Here is a 22,555-nt window from a genome sequence, read left to right on the forward strand (position 1 = left end):
GTAAATTAATTTCCACTGAATTGCTGGGTAGAGAATGCATCTCTTCATATGTCTGGACAAGCTCCAAATATTTCTAGTCTCACTATAATAGCTCATTTCTTGCTGTCAGTCAGTCCCAAAGTGAACAGAGCTGACGGATGTTGATTCTTTCAGATTTTACCTTTCCCAAGGACCTTGAAAGCCTCTGCTGCAGGAAAAGCAAACTTATTTCATTTCTCTCCTTACCAGTTACTTCACCCAATAGCTGTTTTTCTCTCCCACAAGGAGTCACAGATTCAGTTTGTATCAAGCAGCATCAGTACTTTAGCCTTGGTTCACTACAAGGGATCCAAGGAATAATGCAGTGTGCTATCTGTCCTCTCTCTGCTGTGTGCTACAGCAACCAACTTCCACGCTTTAATTTCAAAATTAGTTAGGTACAACAGGAAAAGTGTGGGATAGAGGTAGATACAGAAAGAAGCATGTATTGAGGGAAGGAAGGAAGGAAGGAAGGAAGGAAGGAAGGAAGGAAGGAAGGAAGGAAGGAAGGAAGGAAGGAAGGAAGGAAGGAAGGAAGGAAGGAAGGAAGGAAGGAAGGAAGGAAGGAAGGAAGGAAGGAAGGAAGGAAGGAAGGAAGGAAGGAAGGAAGGAAGGAAGGAAGGAAGGAAGGAAGGAAGGAAGGAAGGAAGGAAGGAAGGAAGGAAGGAAGGAAGGAAGGAAGGAAGGAAGGAAGGAAGGAAGGAAGGAAGGAAGGAAGGAAGGAAGGAAGGAAGGAAGGAAGGAAGGAAGGAAGGAAGGAAGGAAGGAAGGAAGGAAGGAAGGAAGGAAGGAAGGAAGGAGGGAGGGAGGGAGGGAGGGAGGGAGGGAGGGAGGGAGGGAGGGAGGGAGGGAGGGAGGGAGGGAGGGAGGGAGGAAGGAAGGAAGGAAGGGAGGGAGGGAGGGAGGGAGGGAGGGAGGGAGGGAGGGAGGGAGGAAGGGAAGAAAGGGGGAAGGGAGGGGAAGAGAGGGGAAGGGAGGGGAAGAGAGGGGAAGGGAGGGGAAGGGAAGGGAAGGGAAGGGAAGGGAAGGGAAGGGAAGGGAAGGGAAGGGAAGGGAAGGGAAGGGAAGGGAAGGGAAGGGAAGGGAAGGGAAGGGAAGGAGGGAGGGAGGAAAACACAGTAGTTAGATTGCACCTTAGTTAGTACCTGCAATGGATATACTGGTAGGTAATGTAGGCATATCAGCAAAATAAAAGCAAATGGTAAAGAAAGATTTTGCAAGTTCAGTGGTAATAAATAATCTAAACTGAGCAATCTACATCTGAATCCTTGCTGCTGTTTCACTCATTTAAAGCAAAAGATAATTTGTATATCATATATCATCCCATGTGTGCACAGTCAGTAACATGCAGCTTCTTGAAGTTGTACTAAATATTTCTGCTGAATTCAGAGGAAATATGGCATGTCCAGATAGTTCCAAAGAGTACATGACTAGGAGCCAAATAGTTAAACCTCTTTGGTAATTTAATTTCCTATGGTAGATCTTCCATAAAATATCACTGAACTGAGTGTTACCTGCAGCCACTGGAAGCTGGCAATTCACTGCCATCCCATTTCCTCCTTCTGACTTCTGTGTGTGAGTACGGATGTTATGGATTAGTCTTCTTCTATGTGACTGCTTTTATAGTTTAGTTCATCAAGACAAGCAAAGCACATCTATTTTTTTCTGGAATTTTCATTAGGCAAAAGCTTTCTTTTCCTTTTTGTCTGGAGCATGATGCTTTCATTGTCTGACAGGACAGCAAAGGCAACTTAAACAAGAACAGTTTTCTTTTTATGCACAAGTTCAGGGAAGGGATTTCTTTTACGAAACTCTTTTGCACCTCTGCTTCTCCTATTATTGGTCTCTATGCAGCTTAGCCTCTGCACCCTCCCTAGTGTCGTGTGCCACCAGCAGCTTTCCAGCTCACTGGGCATGGGGAGCCCTACACACCCACATCCTGATTCACCTGCCTGCCCCCCTGAGGAAGCACATCACGCTCAGTAACAATCTGCCTGGCTCCTTTTGGATCACTTTATTACTCAGCAGTTAACCAGGCCTTTGCAGACTCATCTAAGCAACAGTATTTAGTGCCAGACAAAGTTCTAGAAGTCGGGATCGGGAAGAAAGTAGTTCACAGTAAAGGAAAAAGACTGTACTTGTTGGATAGTACTTTAACCACCAATGTGCCTTTCTACATCTGTTTTCCAACTCTTCTTTTATTAACATAGAATAAATTGTCTCAATCTGCCTTTACATTTAAGTTATTCTATGTGACTATTACTTCTGGTTTTCTGTCTGAACAGGCACTCTTTGGTGTGAATGGCAAAATGGATAGAAGATCACAGTTGTTAGAGGAGGAAAAGCTGTATTAGACTGGAGTTCATCATCCTGTAAGGGTCTGCTACAGTACCATGAAAGAGGCTGTATCAGATATTAAATTGATATTAATGTAGAAGCATTTTACATTACCTGAAATTATAATGAGAGAGCAGCCTGGGAATGGATTTTTCACTGGTGTAGTAGTCCTGTGAGCAAGAAGCGGTGCCCAGACCATTACCAGACGTGGGGTGCCAAGTGAGCTGGTGCTGCTTGTGCCTGTCCAGCCTCAGCCCTGGTGCCTGGGGCTGCCAGCCCCGCTGGGTGGCTCCCTCACCACCATATGTTCTTGCTGGACAAGTGGGAATGGGCAGATTCTGTCCTTAGGATCTGGTCTAAAATCCATCAGAGGCAGAGGGAGTGGAGCTTAGATTTGTGAGCAACGTTCACTGCTTCAGCAGGTGTCATTTCCTCTGCAAAAAGCCCTCCTCTGGTCCTGCAGTCCTGCAGGCAGCGTGAAGCAACTGCAGGCAGTAGGTCCTGCTTAGTCTCTGAAGGTTTGCTTGGAGCATGAAAAATCTCGTGGCATTTTTGCAAAAGAATGCATTTAAACCTTTTGGCATTCTGGCTATATTTAAAATTAAATGGATGTTTTCTGCTTAATTCAAATTTCTCCTGCATTTTAATTGATGAAGCTTTAACTAATTCCTTGCTTCTCCCAGAAGGCCAAAGAACGCTTTGAAACATCCCTTCAGCTGTTCCCTTACTTCTTCTCCCCCCACCGATGTCAGGCAAAACATCGTATTCAACAGTATTTTAAGTCTGCATTGCATTTTATGACAGTTGTGGAAACTGGCATCATAGAAATATTCTCTTCCATAACTATTTTCTGTAGGATTTTTTTTCCATCAGAATATGAAACCATGGGAAATAAATGCTTTTACTGGTGGGACTAGAATTATGAGACAAGGAGTATCTTTAGTGAAGCGCTTTAAACTCTCGGAACAATTTTTTCCTCTATAAATACCTGCAACAGAAGTACATTACATCTGGTGCCCTGATTTCATTTCTGCATACTGTCTTCTCAGAGGTTTCATGTAACTTACACATGGAAAGTTTGGCTACACAGCATACATTCGCTGCTGATGGGCATAAGTAGTGGGTAGACTAACAAAAATACCACATTTCTTCTCAATAAAGTATAAATTTCCAGTTCTGAATGAATACAAAACATAATGGACGAGATATCCTGTTACTAAGGCAACCAACTCCTGTGTTATCCTGAAATATATATATAAACTCGCTGTGCTATTCAATAAATAAAAAAAAGTACCTGTCAAGACCTAGTGAACTGAATTCTTGATGTGAGCTGTCTTGTATAAGACTAAATGTTGTGGATGCCTAAGACTGGACTTTCAGATTGACAGTAAGAGTAAATAGAAGCAGTGATGACTTTCAAGTTGCAGTATTGGTCAACCTGTACAAAATAAGTATTAGGACTAACTTTTCAAGTGCCTTTGTACACTGTAAATACCTTCCAAGAATTTATGTATTTAAGTGTTTCATAGCACCTCCTGAGGCAGCTCTTTTGCTCTTTACGTTATATAGACCAGTGTGTTCCTCAAGAATGATAATTTTTATTAATGATGAGCAAAACCAAGAGAACTCTCAGCTGCATTTTAAGCTGCAGCTTAAAATGTGTACATGTGGCCAAGAACAACAGTGTCATCCTGACTTGTATCAGGAATGGTGTGGTGAGCAGCACTAGGGAAGTCATCCTGCCCCTCTACTCAGCATTAGTGAGGCCTCACCTTGAGTACTGTGTTCAGTTTTGAGCACCTCATTACAGAACGGACATTGAGGTGCTGGAGCAGGTCCAAAGAAGAGCATCAAAGTTTGTGAAGGGCCCAGAGAATATGCCCTATGAGGAGAGACTGAAGTCCTGCTTAGTCTGGGGAAAAGAAGGCTGAAGGGAGACATTATTGCTCTCTTCCAATACCTAAAAGGTGCTTACAGCAAGAGCGGGGTTGGTCTCTTCTCACTGGTGACAGGTGACAGGACGAGGGGAAATGGCGTCAAGTTGTGCCAGGGTAAGTTTAGTTTGGATATCAGGAAAGCTTCTTTACAAAAAGGGTTGTTAAGCACTGGAATAGGCTCCCCAGGGAGATGATTGAGTCACCATCCCTGGATGTGTTTAAAAACTGGATGTGGTGCTCAGGGACATGATTTAGCAGAGGGTTGTTAGGGTACTATGGTTAGGTTGTGGTTGGACTTGATGATCTTTTAGGTTTTTCCAACCTGAGTGATTCTAAGATTCCATGATTCTAATCCCTAAACCTTACTGTTTATTTTTATTTCCATGTAGATATTTTTAACATTAGAATGCATTATATAATAAGCAAGTGCACATAACTCAGTGCTGCTCCAAAATAGTAACTATAGCCCTACTTACACAGCAGTTCTCACGTTCACTGTCTCTCTTTTACCCCAAGAGAAGCGTCTGTCCCTTCTCTAAAATCATTCCGTAATGCCAGGAGGTCCTTATCCGTGTCCCTCAATGGGTTGTTCTCTTTCCATGGCTGGAATCCAAGCAATTTCATCTTTTTCTAACATCTCAGAGGTGACACCATTATGTCCATTTTTAGAAAATGTCAGAGATGCATCAAAACAGAAGAATCTTTGTTCCTGATGTGTCTGTTCTTGAAGAAACTTTTCTTATCCTATTTCAGTCTCATCCTTTTCAAACGTTTCCCTTGTGTGGTCATAAAGGTGGTGCTTATAATTAGGGAACCCTTTCATTCCAAGCACAGTTGATGCAGTTGTTTGGCCAATTATCTCCTAACAGGGACAAGAGTATTTCATGACCCTTCAGTCCAAAAGTTAAGTGTGTTTTAAGTGACATGCTCAAACCCAATACTTTGGTGCAGTGTAAATGAATTCTGTCTCATACAGCCCTTTCCTTGCTCACCCTCAGATGCTGGAGGAAAACACCCTCCCCTTTAAGGCCTCTGTCTGTCTGGAGTTCCCAAGCAGCCCTCAGGCTCTACTGCCTTTTCATCAGCAATAAACTCCTTGCACTCAAAACCTATGGTGAAAATGGATTACACATGCATGGAAATGGAGTTTTTAATAACAAGTGGCCAAATCCTCACACATTTCCTCTACAGATATTTGTGCATCTAGTAAGAAAAATAAAAAAGGCCTGATCTCAGTAAGGAATGAATTTCTAAATTAATAATCATTTTTAAAAACCCTTGAGTCTGACATGATACATTAAAATTTAAGGTGATGTTTGAACACATACTGTGGGTCAGGCTCTGCTGCTTTAACGTGCATCGAGCAGTGTTTCACTTGCAAGCAGTTCCATTAATTTCAGTGACCCAGTTATAGAGTAAGACACCACTCAGCGAGAGAAAAGATGTTAAAAATCAGCCCACAGTACTTGATGGTAATTTGATTTCTGTACTGCCTACCAGACCCAGTCACCCCATTCAGCTTTCACCACAGTGCAGCATCTCTTTCATAGATGCTGACATCTCTAGACGGCTGTCAGTTTTTGTAATGAAGAATATTAGAATAACACTGTATCTCTTTCAGTAACGCCCATATGCATCCATTCATGAACAGGATATTCTTTCAATGATTCTTGTAAAATTCCGTGGCATTCTTAAATTTGATATTCAGGTTTCTGTGACTATGGTAACTTCTGTGCATTTACATATTGTAGGCTGTGCAGCCACAAAGCTGCATAGGAGATAATTGATTCTCTCCCTCAAGGAATTTGGTGCTCCACTTCAGAGATTGTCCTTTGGATTATTGACTCCTTATTATTAGTCATTTGCAAAATTATTGCCATGGCTATGAGGTCCGCAAACCTGTCAGACTTCTGTCTGCTTTTCCTCAGGGTTTGTTTCTTGACCAGGAAGGTTTGAATCCTTTTATACTTGTTAGAAACAAAGCTATCTGCTGGCACTTTCTCCCACAAGGCTGGCATTTCAAATCAGTTTTTTATCAATGCATGCTTACTGCTTGCCTTTATGATAGCCTCAATAATGTTGCAAAGAGTTTGGCCAATGATGATAAACTCTTTAGAGCGCTGGCCTACGGCAAGGAGAGGTGCCTTTCCAAATGACTCTTGCATATTAGCAAATGCGTAGTTTGTGCTTGCACTTGGTTACACTGTCACCATTTTCAGTGTGTCATGGTTGGGCTAGGAGATCGTTTATAATACCTCCATCCCCATTTTTATTTTTTCCTGTTTCAAATGATTTTCTAACTCCAGAGTAAACCCTCACTCTAGGCAAAATAATGCATACACTGCCTGCCTGCAATTCATTGAATTATTTGCTCCAAAATATCAAAATGATTTAGAATAGCCCTTGAAGATCCAGTGGAATGGGTGTGTGTTTTTGTTTTGGACTGGATGGTCATTTAATGACAAAGGATGACATTCATGTTTTATAAATATTTCACAGAACACCTTGACAGCTAGTTACCTTCTAAAGCATATTAGTTTCATATGTTGATTTTCAAATCATTTAGAACTTCACAGAAGTGGTAGTGATCATGCAAATGTAAAAGAGTATCTGAGTTGAAGATGCTGCTATTTCCCTGTGTTTTCATGCTGTTTTCATAGCAAGAAAGTGCTGTTTATCAGTGCAGGTTCTGCGGTTCTCAAACACCACAGGTAGCAATAGGAGTGACTCAGTGCTTCCATTAATGTCTGCAGTTTCTCCTTTTGTGCCTTTCATGATTTCTGGCTTACATTTAATGTAATCGCTGAGTGGGAAGGATCTGGTTTTCATTTTGTGCTTGTATCAGACCAAAGCATAGGGTTGAACACAATGGAGCTACTGCAATACATCCCATGGTAATAGTCTGTTAGTTTCCATGTTACATGTTCTTTTGTTTGCAATCGGGCTCCAGCTACTACCAGAGCTAGTATTGGTCCCCTACTGAGCTTGCCATCCTCTGGAGAAATAACAGCAGAATTGGGAACCAGAAATGTAGTGACAATTTTAGCATCATTGTTCTGATAGCACTAGAGAAAGATTGACATGAAGGCATGATGTTCTGGGGCAAAACAATAAGGGCTGTGACTATCAAGAACTCTTTCTTACCTGTATAATGTCAGCAGTATTTGCGCACATGCAGTTGTTTGTATACATGAACCCCACGTTTTTCTCAGAGTGGTTTTCTGTTCATGATGCCTCTGCTCATCTGTCTGTGAGGGAGTCCAGAACATCCCTGTATGCTAGAGAAGGATTCTGAACTTCTCTGTTAGTATTAAACTAGCTATGACAGATGAGTGTCTGTTCTCAGCCCCATATTTCTCTGGTAGTGGCAATTCTGCAATTAACTTGTTCCATTGCCTAACTTTTCAAATAGTTATAATGTTTTCCTAATCTTAAATCTAAATTACTCCTTACTGCATCTTAAACCCATTAGTTCTTGTTCTGTCCTTGTTCTCTAATGAGAATAATTGGTCTATGTCCTTTCTATAACAACCCTTTACATATTTGTAGACAGTAATGCTTCCCCTCAGTCCTCTTTTCTCTAGACTGAACAAGCCCTGTTCTCTCCACCTTCTCTCAGAGGTCTTATTTACTAACCCTTTCATCATTTTTGTTGCTCTCACATGAACTCTCTCCAATTTCTCTGTCTGTTTTAAAATGTGGTGTCCCAAAATGAATGCTGTTCTCCAAATGAGGCCTAGCCAATGCTAAGTAGAGCAGAATAATTATCTTGCTTGTTTAACATGAGATATTCCTGAACATGGCTCTTACCTCCTCTGTGAGATCCTGGTGATCTTGACTTACGTCCCATTTATCATCCTTTATAGCCCCACAGAAAACAGAAGCTCGCTAAGGCAACATTTTTACAGCAAAGAATAATATATTTTGTACTGACTTCCTAATTATCCCCTCTTCCAAAGGAAAGGCTTTCCTCTCCCTGCCAGCTTACACTGCTTACAACCACAAAGTGGTCCAGGAGACTTTGACATCCCTCAACCTATGGCACAGTTGCTCCTCACCATAAAGCTGTCATCTGACACTCCTCCTCCCTACACTTGCATGGGACCTTAGGCTGCCACTCCTTCCTCTCACAAGTCCCCCAAGGCGTCTTTGTACCATCACTGGCTGCTGTTGATGGAGACCAATGCTCCTCTGAAGGGCCAGAGTGGACAAGTGTAGTGACAGGTGCCAGTCTTCACCAGGTTTTGCTTGGCAAGGTTGTTTCAGCTTGAACAAACTTGCAGGTGTGCATGGGAAGGAAAGTGCATTAAGTGCAACCACGCGTTAAGGATGGCTGCTGCAAGCCCAGCTAACAGCTGAGAGTCCACCTGCAGCATCAGCCACTCATGCAACAACTTTTAGTGAGGATTCACCATTGCTCTTGGGTTGGTTTGTACCCAATCTGTCATAAATGCAGGAAACATCAGTGAATTGTATTTAAAAGAAAAAAAGGTCAATAAAGAGTAAAAAAAAAATAATAATAATAATAATAAAAATACAGCCTCAGTAATGCAAAGGTGCTTGCCTCTGTTTCACACTGAAGGGGGAGTTTACACATCGATCTATGAGAGCTGTTCCAGAAGTAAAGCCTCCTGTTTTGTTATGTTTGTCCACAATGTCTAAGGTGGATATTGGCGATATGGCAGCAGAGATTGAACCTTCCTGCAAATATTCCATTACATTTTGTTGCCATGTCACAGATGACAGCAGAGGGGCAGTCTGAAAAAGTGGCATCTGACATGGAAGCACATCTGAATCAAAGGTGTGTCACTGAATTCTTCCATGCGATAAATGGCACCCATTGGCATTCACCTACAACTGCTGAATGTTGTTGGAAACCAAAGAGTGGATGTGAGCACAGTGAGGTGGTGAGTGTTGCATTTCAGCAGTGACGGTGATAGTGGGTCACCTTCAATGGTGAAGAGTTTTCTGAGTGTGGCATGCAGGCTCATGTCCACCTCTGGTGAAAATGCATAGCTAATGGCAATGGCCATGTTGGAAAACAGTGTTTTGTAGCTGAAAACTTGCTCTATCAAATAGTTTTATTGTGATTTTTATATTTCTTGTATTTTCCACTGAAATTAATAGGATGCATTACTTTTGGAGTGACCTACACATATATATTAATTATGTGCACCTTCTTGTGCTTCTAATTCTACTGGACTGTGATTAGTGCTTTGTTCCACATAGAGCACAGGTTTTTAGCCAGGAAATTCAAGGCACCCACCATATGACATTGCTGGTCTTCAGTTTTCTTCTGGATGATATGAAGGTTTGGCTTTTGAAAGAGCTACAGTTCAGCTGCTTCGGGCTGTGCAAGCACCCTTGCTCACATGCCAGAAGTCAAATGTCGTGACTTGCCCATCTGTTTTCCAAGTCCACTTCAGCCGTAGAAGCCTGCAGTGAGCAGATAAGAGGTCTGGGGGGGACCAGGGTGGGGGGAGCTAGAGAGCTGCAGCCAGTAAGCTAGTGACAGAAATAGCAGCAAAAGGAGGAAGAGCACATGACTGTTTTGAGTCACACTCAGGGAGCGGAGGATGCATTTATCTTTATCTTTACTCTGAAATGGTAATCGAGGCTGTGGTTTTGTTATGTTTCCATATCTGTTCTGTGAATGCTTTGCCTAAGCATCATTTTTGATGCTTGTTTAGATACTTTAGTAGAAAGGATTTGAGAGGAACTGCTCTGGGCTTTGAGGTGTTGCAGCAAGTGGATGTTTCATCAGTGGAAGCACCTTTCCAGGACTCCCTCACAGGTAGCTGAGAGGTTACCCCTAGATCCTGCCCCAGTTCTCCTGCCAGTGAGGTCTGAGGTGCTGACACCCCCAGGGAGTGACTCCCTGACTCCCTACAGGGTGAAGGAAGCCTGGTATCCCACCATTTTGCTTTGCAGCCTTAACCAAAAAGTGGTCTAATTACCTTTCAATGTATGCATGTGATGCAGGGACAGCAATGCTTTTCAGAGACACTGTGTGACATTAAATGTCTACCAGACTTCAAGGTTGGACCCAGACACCCTATTGCCTTTGCTGGGCTTGGACTCAGCCCCGGAAATCCCTCACCTGAATGCACTGCTGAAGGCTGCTTCTTTCAGAGAGCAAGGCTTAATCTGCTGACACACCAATTTGTCTGCAAATAATTAAAAACTCAGTGAGTGAATCCTGAAGAAATGTTTTACTTTTAGACTTGGAGGGAGGATGCAGGTGGCACAAATCCACCTACCTCCCCATCCCTGCAGTCAACAGAGGTCCTTGGCCAGAGCCTGAGTCTGTGTTTGCCAAGGCAGGGCGAGGCACCTTGGCTTCTCCTCTCTTTGCCTGGCTCTCAACCTACACTGCAGCTGCCAGGAGCTGTTCTGGCATGCAGCCTTCAGCAGCTCCTCCAAAGCCGTAGCCACAATGAGTACAGGCAAGCAAATAGTGGTATGGGCTGGGTGCTTCCCTGTGCCCTTTTTTTCTCCTGCTCATCTTTGCCTGCCCTACCAGTGTGCCCCTTAGAGAGAAGGGGCAAAGAAGCCTGAAGGTACTCATTGCTGCTGACGATCACTCAGGCATGCAGGTAGCACAGCTTCTGTCTTTTACCTCAGCACCTTATAAGCAATGCAGAGAACACGCCCACGATTTATGAGGCTCGTGCTGAATGTAGCGGCATCATTGACTGCTACATTTTTCCAGATCGGTGCACCAGTATGTTGCTTAATAGACCTCCAGCGTAATGTGCAGCGGTACGCAGCTCTGTACCTTGGAGCTAAAGCTTAGGAGATAGAACAGCGCAGTTGTGTTTCATACTGCACACGGTGAAATTATACAGGAAGTAAGCCATCTGATGAAGAGACTAGATACCAGAGGAGTTATTTTTCTCAGATAAATTAAAAAGAATGATTAAATGCCAGATAGATAGGTAGGTCATGTGTGGTGGATACTACAGAAGCGCTTTTCTTGCTAAGGAACTGGCCACATACATTATCTACTGTGCCTGAAATGACTGGGAAATGTACTTACAAAAATTGCTACTGCAGATTTATTTTCTGACAAAAGAAATAGAAATGAGGTTGGTTATACCGCATAGTGCTAAAATACTGTGGCTTGTAAAGAGAGCCTGAACGTGTGAGGACGCAATGACTGGGTTGCTCTGTGCTTGACTGATGAGCTTGCATGGCCCTAGCAAAAACCTCATGCATTGAGCTAGGGCCCATGAAACACAAAGCCATCTGACTGCACAGTCTGCTATCTCCTTTGGCCTTGCAGTACACCACCATGGATCTATGGGTGCTGAATGCAAATAAACTTCACTGAAAGGAGGAGCAAGGTATCCCCAAACTTTCCCAATCTGGCATCTCTTTGGCATGTCTTGTTGGCCAAGGTCAATACAACTGCTGGGGAATTTTTCCCGGCAGCAAAACTGTGACCCTCTTTTGGGCCAGTCATACAGACACTGAGGCCCTGGAGCTTTTCCAGAGGAGTTCAATGAAACTGGTGATGGTTCTGGAGCACAAATCTTATGAGCAGCTTAGGGAACTGGAGTTGTTCAGTCTGGAGGAGAGGAGACTCAGGGCAGACCTTATTGCCCTCTACAGTGACTGGAAAGGAGGTGGGTGTTGGCCTCCCAGGTAACAGTGAAAGGATAAGAGGTAATGGCTTCAATGTACACCAGGAGAGGTTCAGTTTGGATTTTAGGAAAAATTTACTATCAGAAAGAGTGGTCGGGCACTGGAAAGTGCTGCCAAGGAAGGTGGTGGAGTTACATGGTCCCTGGAGGTGCTCAAAAAACATTTAGATGTGGCACTGAAGGACATGGGTTTTTTCCACCTTAATGATTCTATGGCTCTATGCTTATTTTCTTTATGAATCATCACTTACAGTAGACCAGAATGGTCCCTTGGTTCTATATAACAATTGTATTTAAATCAGATCTTGTAGAAAATGAGATTTTTTTTTTTTTTTTCACCTCTCTGATTTTGTTTCTCTCATTTGTCTCCAGATAGGAAGTAGCAAGTTACTGAGAGGATAAGTACAATTCATTTTAAAGGCCATCCCACTCTGCATCAAAACCTTTTCAATCATCTCAGCAAATGCTGGCAATCTGTAATCCTGACTGTTGAAGGGCAACCCTAGAGAGAGAACTTCTTGGGTTGTGCATATTCATGCCATCTCTAAACTCTGTTATTGTGGAGTTTAGAAATTTCCTCTTTGCAAAGATTTGCCTCCCACCCAAAATACAAACCTGAATATTGTAATAGTTAGGGGCTTAACTGGAATTAATCACCACAGTGCTAGTTTCTTCAAAAGCAGGAAAGAATAAGTGTGTCACAGCACAGTAAGATTGTCTGCACAGAGACATGGTGCAGTGTTGCTGCTCCACGTGGGCCTGCTTCATGCAGGCACACCTTATGTTGCGACCTGATGCCTACACACGGACTTCCCAATCACTGGGAAGTTTGGGGGAATTTCTTTATGGGATCCTGCTCTTTCAGACTTCCAGTGTTCAGAGTTTGAATTCTCCGACTCAATGGAATAGGAGTTAAAAATAAAATAAGGGGCTGTGAACGTGTCTGCCTCGTGTTCTGGGATGGGAAGAGAAGTGGAAAAGCTTCGTTGTTTGAATGAGTGATGTGCAAACACAGTTCTTCCCTGTTTGTCTTTAGTTCTCTGACTGCTGTCAGTGCAGTAGAGGAAGCAGAAACACCACAGCCTAGCATTCTGAGTTCATGGCAAAAGCTAACCAAGCCAACTTGGCCTTTCTCCCCACACTTGTAAGTGACAGAGATAACCTTTGTGGAATGGGGAGGGATCAAACAGTTGTTATACCACGCTCCTTTGAAATACATAAATTCAGTTGGCCATGTCTACTTTGATGTTCAGTTTTTAACAATTTGATAGGCAATCCATAGCTTAAAAAAAATATATTTTAGTGTGACAAGAAGCCCCTCCATCTTTTAGGGATCAGCCTCAAAAACAAATTCCTTCTAAATGCAGCTGTTCCAGTTAGTGTGATGGTACAACACCGTTGACTCTCTCAGACCTTAAAAGATAACATATATCAGAACTTTGAACATTTCCTGGCTCAATGCATTTTTTAATATCATTTGCATCAGCGACTCTGTTCACCTTATGTTTCATGAGCAACTAAACTGTGGAATGTTAACCTTTTCTGTAAGAAAAATAGCACTTTAAGTGGAAGTCAATATTGGCACAGTCTACAAAAAAAACTGTCTCAGCTGTCTGACTGAATGCGTTGTCTGGCTGCTTGCAATTCTTTGGGCTGTATTCAGTGTTTCTTCTACTCCTTCTTCTTTTAAGGCTGAAATAAAGAAGTTTCATGAACTAATATTAGTATCAAATTCTCTAAATTGTCGAGTCATGCTCTGGCTAGTTCTTCTCTACAGTGCTTTGTGCCCACACTGAGCATTTATGCTTACGGCATATATCTTCCTGTGTAATTTATAGTATTTAAAAGCTCAGATGATCCTGTGGCTTCTTGGTTCCTCAGTGCTTAAGTGGACTCTTGGCTCTGTAACAGTGATTCCAAATCTAGTGGGCAGCCACTTGCTGTTACAGTGCTTGATGGCTCCCGTACTCCAAGGACGTAACTGGCAGTGTAAAATATTTCTCCAAAGACTGATGCATGCAATTAACTGAAGTACTTCAATGGGGTGTAGGTAGGACAGATTTAAAGTGGAACCTGTTACTGTGCCAGTGGCTGGATGACGATCCTGCTGTGCCAGTCGAGGGAGAAGAAAACCCTTCTCTGCCAGTTCTCAATGAAGAAATTCTTGCTGTGACAGCAGATCTAGCTTGCATGCTTGATTTAATGCCCTCAATTACCATATCTTTGTAATTATCATCCATTTCTGATAATTCTTGTGGAAACTATCAGGTCTTGAGTAGAGGATCTAGGAGTCTTGTAAGGATATAATGTCTTGAATTGATCTTTGTTTAATGTTTCACCGCTCTGCTACCAATTGATCATTCTTTGAATAAAATGATAGCATAGCTGTATGCCAACACCTGTGATTCATTTTCACTTAGATAATCAAAATGTTGTTTCACAAGACCCTGATGATGTTCAGGATGCCTTTTAGGAGGTATTACCTTACTTCAAGCTGGCTGATTCAGATGGTCTCTTTCTTACAACTATCAGACTAAATCCCATGGTTTATGAGGCATGCTTCCTTCTTGCAAAAAGTTCTGACAGAGGTGCAAAACTGCTTCATTGCAGAGTATTTCTAGTTGAAATTCTACTGAGGAATCTGAGTAATTTTTATTTTTTCTCTGCTTGAAGGATCTGCAGCATCTCAGCATATCCTATATCAATAACTTTATGTTGTAACTTGTTACAATAAATTTAAGGATATGCATCCTGGTCAATGCGGATCAACCACTCATCCAAACATCTATTTTCTCTTTGTTGTGCTAAAACCATAACGCAAAGATTCAAACATAGTATCTTTTAGCACTGCCAATAATTTAAAACTGTTTCTCTCCTCTAGCAGTTATAAACAATAACATTCTTGTTTGCAGCTGAATTTTGAAAGCACATACCCATCTGCCAGGGATGTGACTCTTAACTATTGTTTAGCCCTAATAATTTAAATAGTGCAATGGAGTTTGAAGCTTGCAGTAGTAGTAAAATGGTATGCAAAGATCACCTTTAGGAGGGCTTGAGCTCAGAAGCAGGAAGAACCAATGAGTTTGGATGTTTTAATGTAGTTAAGAGACCTTGTAGTTCTCATGTTGCTATAGTAAGCAAGTATTTCATAGACTTCAGGGGCACAAGTGAATTTTACCTAGGAAACAATTTTCCTACAGTTTTATGTCTGAACACTATGATAAGTTCTCATGTTTTAGCTTACTGTTTTGATATTGTGTGAGATACAGTAGCAGTAGCATCAGGAAATTGCACTGTAGCACTGACTGCTGTCTGCCTGCAGCAAAGACAAAGTTCGTATAGGACACAGAAGGCACAGAGCCCCTGCTGACCTTTTGTGAATGAAGTTTTTAGTACACTCCAAGAAAGCAATCTTCTCCATGTGGGTCTTTCTGGTATCTGGTATGTTTTGTTTTGTTTTGTTTTGTTTTCTACAGAGAGAAGACACTGCTGTAATTTTATGAGAACTATCAGCATCATAAAGACCCTAAAAGCACCAAAAAAGGCCAGAATTGTGATTTATTATGTCAGCCACCTCCTTTCACATTAACACAAACCAGCTGGACATCAGCCTGACTCGGTGGTTGGTGTGGTCAGCATGAGTGGTGCAACTCAATAGTTGTGGCTGGAATGGCCAGTGGTTTGGGTCATGTAGCACAATCAATAATCAATACTGGGATTTGGTTTTGTGATTATTTTTTTTAACTGAGCAATTTGGTAATTTACATCTGATGAAACAAGCCTTCCTCTAAGTCCGGTGATTCTCCTGTATTTTCATGAGTGCAACTACAATTATTCTCAGTTGGAGTGTCACCATCTGCCTCTTTCAGAGACCGATATATCAGGCTTCTCACCACTCACCTTTGCTTTCTACAACATTGATGGTCCTTTGAGTTAGTGATGCTTGTATAATTCCAGATGATAGCTTCCCATACCCACGTGATGCCATTTCTTCCTGATTAAGCAGAACAACTGAGCACCTGATTGACTTTTACCATAAATGCTGACATTCTGCAGCCAAAGGGGGGTGGAGGGGAAAAAAACACTTTGATAGTCTTTAATGCATACAGACCATTTTCAGCAAAGATTTCCATTTCAAGAGATTTGTTAGTATAGTCTTGGATTAGTGTATGCGTTGAAATCTTTACTTAGGGAGATTTTCATCCTCTGAGGTGCACACATCACGGCTCTTTGTTGTTCAGAATCCATATGATTATATGCTGAATAATGAATATTTTTAAAAGCTTTATCCAGCCACAGTGTGACACTTTACCAATTTCAGCCCATCTGACACCCTTGCTCTAAGTTATTTTTCGTTGACATTTCCTAATGTAAAACTTTTAGCAAAGACTTCTGTCTGTTTAGAAATTCTTCAGTCCCAGGCAGATGAAGCGCTGAGATGGTTGTTTAAAAAAATACAACAAATATATCTGGTATGCTGAATTTGTTTTAGAACAAGCTGACTAGCTGCAATTGAGGTTAATTGACCTTTATAATGGATACACAGGACAGCACTAAAGCTATGTACATAAACTACAAGTTTATTTGAAAGCAAATGGTGTTAATTGACATTCATTGCGTATCTTTCTGTTGTTTATCGCTAGTTGCTCATGTGAATAGTTTGTTGATATTACAGATAGGACAAGCATTTGTTTCAGACAAATAGGATTTTCAGTTGAATAGGTTTTAATTAAATGATCTCCTGTACTCAGTTTTGAAATTGTGAAGTACTGTACAGTATGCAGTTAATCCTGCTGTCCAAGATCTTAAATTGTTGACTCACATCTCACACAAATTTGTTTATTTTTGGCAAATAAAGTCTAACATTTCTGGCAATTCCACAAGATTTAGATCTTTTCCCACAGTTAAACATGAGATCATGGTGCTGTAGGGACAGAGTTAATGCTGGAATTATAGGTGGCTTGTCCATCTCACAGGACAAATCTGTCTTATAGTAAAGGTGCATTCATTGCTATTTAAAAGCATAAGTTAAGAGCGTATGCAGCTTCTCTCATATACCATCCTGTTCTGCTGGACACTTAGCTGTTGTCTTTCCTTTCATAGACCTCACTAGCCATCTGTACAGCCTCACAAATATAGTCACAGCATTGATGTTTTTCTTAGCACACAATATTTTGCAATACCTTATTTAAGTTCTACGCATTCACACTAATTCAGTACAAACCAGTCAGTTTTCCCATTTTTATTTTTTTTTTTTTTCTAATGAAGAGAAACCATGGTTGACAAAGTTGCTGTTCATACACAGCCATTCCCATTAGTGATAGCTTTCTCTTCACTTTGAGAACAAAGTTAGAAGTACCCTTCCAAAGCCCCGGGTAGAAGCCTTTTCTAGGTTATAAAGCTCATTTTACTTAAGAAAGTTAAAGTGAGAAAAGATTGCTAATACATTTTGTCTAAAAATAAAGCTGAACTAAGAAGAAAGGTAGATGTCCTGTAGGCATATTCATGGCAGTAATTCATTGGCACAGAGCTATCAGTTACGCTAATAATCTAGATCCTTCCGATTCTACTTCACTGTCTTTAAATAGCCACATAGCTAGACATTGTCAAGGAAGTAAAAGAAGTATTTTATGTACACTTTAAAGGAAAATCACTGTTGCACCACTTTTGTCTGTATTCCAGTGAGTTGTTCTTGGAAACATACAGAGCTTGACAGAATTAGTGGCTGGTTGTCAACCTGCAGTGAATATGCTAGCTAGTGCCAGCCCTTAGGCTAGCCCTCAGGACATCATGGTCAAACAAGGAGCTACAGACTGGTAGGTTCATCCCATGGAAAAAAATACTGGAGATACACGAGCTGAATGCCATGCACATTCGCTTTGCAGCCTCTTCCACATTCTCCTGAGTTGTAGGGGATGATCTGTTCATTACCTACCTGACACAAAAGAGCAGGGATGGAAACAAACACTCCATGTGGTGGGAAATGTTAGACAAAAAGATGCTTACACTCATCCTAAGTAACTAATTCCTGGAATTGACCCAAGGCTGTCATTGCATAAAGGAATTGTACATACGCATATGTAACCAGCAGGCATCACAGTTTGATGCAAATAACCTCTTCGGTGGGTAATGTAACCCATAACCTCAGTTTTGAGCTGTGAATAGGAGGCAGAGGCATTGCCATTCTGTTAGTAGGCATGAAAGAACCACTTATCTCTGATATTAAAGAAGGTGAAACCATTCATGATGATACAAGAATCAGTTGGGAAACTGACATTAAGACTGTGTTAGGGTAGACTCAAAGCTGCTACCAAGGCACTGAATAGGCTTGTTTCTTCCATTATATTTGCATCACAGAGTTTTGTGTGTGTGTTTCTGTGTGTGCACCTATGGACAGAAAGAGCTAGACCGACCCTGACCTGTTGGAACAGCTAACTCCTAGGGAAAGGAGCAGGTTGTTCTCATACTCTGAACCTAGTGACATATAGAAACTAGGCTGCCTGGTCAATGGCATCTGAGATATTTTTTTTCAGCTTTGTCTTGGGCTCTCAGCACCACCTTATGGTAATTACATCACCACCGATCATGCAGATACCCTGATACCAGAAATTATTTTGATTGCCCGTGCAACTTTGGTATGAAGGTCTTTTTCATTTTATTGATGGGAAGCTGTGGACTTCCCCACATCACAGGAGGAATTGGTTACTCAGTGGGAGGTGTCAGGGAACCCAGAAAGAAAGACGGTATTCTTTTGCAGCAAAGCAGGTCATGTCTTCTAGCCCCAGTTTCTCATCCTGATGCTAAGCAACCACTGGATTCAAATGTGTTAATCCACAAAGGGTACAAATTATCTTTTCCCAGCTGCATCACTGAATGGAGACAGCGAATCCACCTGTGTTTCTGCCATTATGGACTAGAGCAGGGTACTTTGACTAGCAAGACCTCTGACATAGTTTCCTACAGTTCTCTTGCCAGACTGATGAATTATGGGCTGAATAGCTGGGAGATAAGGCAAATACAAAACTGACTGGGCTTCTGGGCTCAAAGTGTTGTGCAAGTGTTCCAGCTGGCGGCCACTTCAATCCCTCAGAGACCAGCTGGTAATAATGCAGTTTAACATCTTTGTTAATGATCTGGATGATGGGAGCATGCTCTCAGCAGGTTAGCAGACATCACCAAATTGGAGGTTGGTTAATATCCTGGAGAGCAGGGCTGCTTTTCAGAGCTACCTGGATGGCTGAAGATGTAGACTACAGGAGCTTCATAAAGGTAAACAGAAATAAATGTGAAGAGCAGGCTGTCTGTGAAGGACTTTCTATGGGAAAGCAGCTCTGCAGGAGAGGCCTGGGGCATCCTGGTAGACAAGATGAACGTGAGCCAGCCAAAAGATCTTAAAATAAAGTTGGTAAAGAACTGGCATGTTCTGCCTAGAAAGGCTGTTTGATTTCCACCCCTACATGGCTGCTGGACTTGATCTGAGAAACCAGATCTAGCTAGATTCAGATCTCTAGATTAGACTAGAGACCCCCAAAAGTTATTTCCTGCCTCTGCTTTGCTGATTCTATGATGAGAGCAAAGGTATAGACAACATCTGTACAGAATCATTTGTGGCAGTCTTTGATACCTAATGTACATTAGGAAGTAAGGAAATGAACCTCATGTAAATTACATTTTGACACTGCTGGCTTTGCATTGCCCCATAATAGCAATAGCAAACAATGTGCTGTTGGATAGTGGAAAGCTGTATGCAGGGAGATCTCGAGGACCACAAGGCAAGTGAAAGATGTGGTTGGGTGCACAATATGCACAGTTACTGCAATGGAGTTCAAATAAGCACATAGAATGCATAGCTGGCTGATACAAGTTTTCTTCTGATGATATTTCAGTGAGAAACGAAAGAATGTATAGGCTTCCTGTCACTGAAAACATTTCAGATTTGCATATGGACAACAAAGTATTAGAAAAAAGACTTGCTGAAGGCTGACCGAGAACATGGAAATCTGCACTTTCTGATCTGATGTACTAGCAATACTGCAGTGGTATCCACCAATACACTTTATGTTCTGCTGCAGGTAGGTAAGGGGAGCAACGGGCACAAAGCTTGCAAGAGAGGTAAATGACAAGAGGCAAGAGTTGCATTTACATTTCAATTCCAAGTGTTCCACTATAATAAAGTGCTCAGTGATGTTTCTATATGCTTGTTTTCATAAGCAATTGCATCAAAGGAAGTCCCTTCAAATCATCTCTCCCCACATCTGGATTAACAGTGAAATAAAAACACTTACACTGTATTTTGCACAGCAGGAGAAAGGAAGGTTCTGAATATCAATTGCATATGATTTACACAACTGCATTTTATTGTATTTCAACAGCAGTGTCTGGAATTTCAAGCTTAAGAATGACCTTGTTCATTTCACAGTCCTTCTCCTTCCTTACTTAACAACTGTCTTAATACACTGAATACATGCTTCAAGCTTTCCTCCCCAACCTGTTTGTTTCTAGGTTATTCGCCTTTGTATGTTTCTAGCTGTAGTTGAGAAAGAATAAAGGAAAAAAGTCTCCTGTGGGTTTTCCTTTGGAATGTCTGCATCCAAGTATTCATTCACAACTCTGGCAAAATGAATTCAAATGCTCCTCGTTTCTAACCTCTGCGCTGATCCTTTTATGTCTACTGGCCTTCTAGGTGGCAAAACCTAGAGTAGGGAATGCTGATTCTCAGGATCTGCAGGCCTGCCTGCCTGGACTGCGGGACTGTGGTCCAGCACACTGCCATTTCTTTTGGTGACACAGTTGACCCTCCTTTAATGTACTGCTGGCTGGGATGGCAAACAGGGCTGAACATCGGGGCAACACTGCAAACAGCAATGTTATCTTTGACCTGAGGTGGTCCCCTGGGGATGTGGGATCAACACCACCTTATCTTTTTTGCTTCCTGTAACCTCTGGCTTTCCACAGAGGGTGAGTGGCTGCATACGTGCCGGCAGTGAGCCCTGCATCACAGCCCCAGGGGAAGCAGCTGCACCTGCACCACAGTCTTTGCAGTGGGGAAATCCCCACCAGCTGAAGGCCACCACTGGCCGCAGATAAATTGGCCCTCTTGACTTTTTCTCTACAATTCCAGGCTGGTTTTGCATCCTTCTGTATGTTGTATAGCTGTGGGGAAGAGCAGACTCTCTTTCAGTTATCTCTGAAAGAAAGACTTACAGGCCTTGTAGTCCTCCTCAGTCACAGAGGAAAGTTTATAAAAATGAATAGGGGCTTGGCACCACTGAGCAAATGGTAGAGAGGAACAAAAGCCCACCCACTTGCTTCTTTTCCGTGTCTCTGGGACCTTGCAAAGATTCCTCAAAAGCAGCTCGGTTCTCCATCAGGCATTCTACAGATCCCAGAATTGGGATGGGTTTAAAAAGAAATACATATGTACATCTACATAGAAATTATTCAGATTATTCAGCACGAAAGCCAGCCAAAGAACTGTTTATGCTCAGGCAGCTTAATCCAAGATCAGTGTGATTAAGACGACCACGGAGAGATGAAAGCAGGCTGGGAACGCTTCATGTAAAAAACACGTGGGTTGTTTTTTTTTTTCCTTTGTGGTACAAAATTTCCTCTTTTTCTCGGAATAGTTTGAGAGCGGAAGTTGCTCAGTTCGAGATCAAATCTGCTCTGCCGTCACAGGAGGTTACGGATGCGTTGAATAAGCCTTCCGTTGACACATTTATCTCAACAAGAAGCCCTTTGGACAAAGTCTTGCTAATTAGAAGCTGGAGCAGTTAAACAAAAGCTTATGCTCATGGTTACTGACTAGTTAACCTCAGATGTGAGTTAACCTCTTGCCATCAGCCTAAGCTTGTGCAGGGTTTGACTCGTAAAAATAAAAACTAAGAGCCGTTGGGTGTTTTGTTCTGTAGGTGCCTTGTCTGTCTCTTTTAACTAGCTAACGAGACCTATTTTCATTTGCAAACTCACGGAAATAAATGTCCCTTAGAGCATGTCACTGCACATCTCCAGTCTTCATGGTTGTTAGTCCTTGACCCAGCTAGCTTATAGCTGCGTCAGAGTCATATTTACACTCACCTTAAAGCATTTCTTACAGGCTGAGTATTTTCACAGACGTTTAGATAAGGAATACAAAGGCTAAGCATTTGTGCTGCAAAAGCCAAAGCATATGCCCATGTTAGATGAACTCCAGCAAAATTATTTTCAGTAGTTCTTCTCTAAGATGAAGAGGTAGCGGAAGCTAATCCAACAACATTATTTCAGGAAAAGTTATTGGAGTCATATGAAGTCAGAACTACATGTGATGACACAATAAAGGCTGGAACTGCTTAATTAAAAGTACAAATGCGTGATACAAGCTGTCACAAAATTCATCCCTTGGAAGGCCTGTGCGTTTCCAAGCACACCTGGAAATATGGGGTCGTTGCTGCTAAATAATGACAATTGTTGACTGCTAATGCATAAAAGGAGAGTTAAAAGCAGAAACAAATCAAGCAGCTTCCAAGCTTGTTTATTCTACCGATCCAAGTTTATTCACACCAAATCTTTGAAATTCATGCAATTTTCTAAAATGGATGTTTTTATACTGTAGCCCTCAAAGCAGATCTGTCTGACAGC

This window comes from Coturnix japonica, chromosome 1 (assembly GCF_054131305.1).
Source record: "Coturnix japonica strain WE chromosome 1, WE-NBRP24, whole genome shotgun sequence".
Taxonomy (NCBI): Eukaryota; Metazoa; Chordata; class Aves; order Galliformes; family Phasianidae; genus Coturnix; species Coturnix japonica.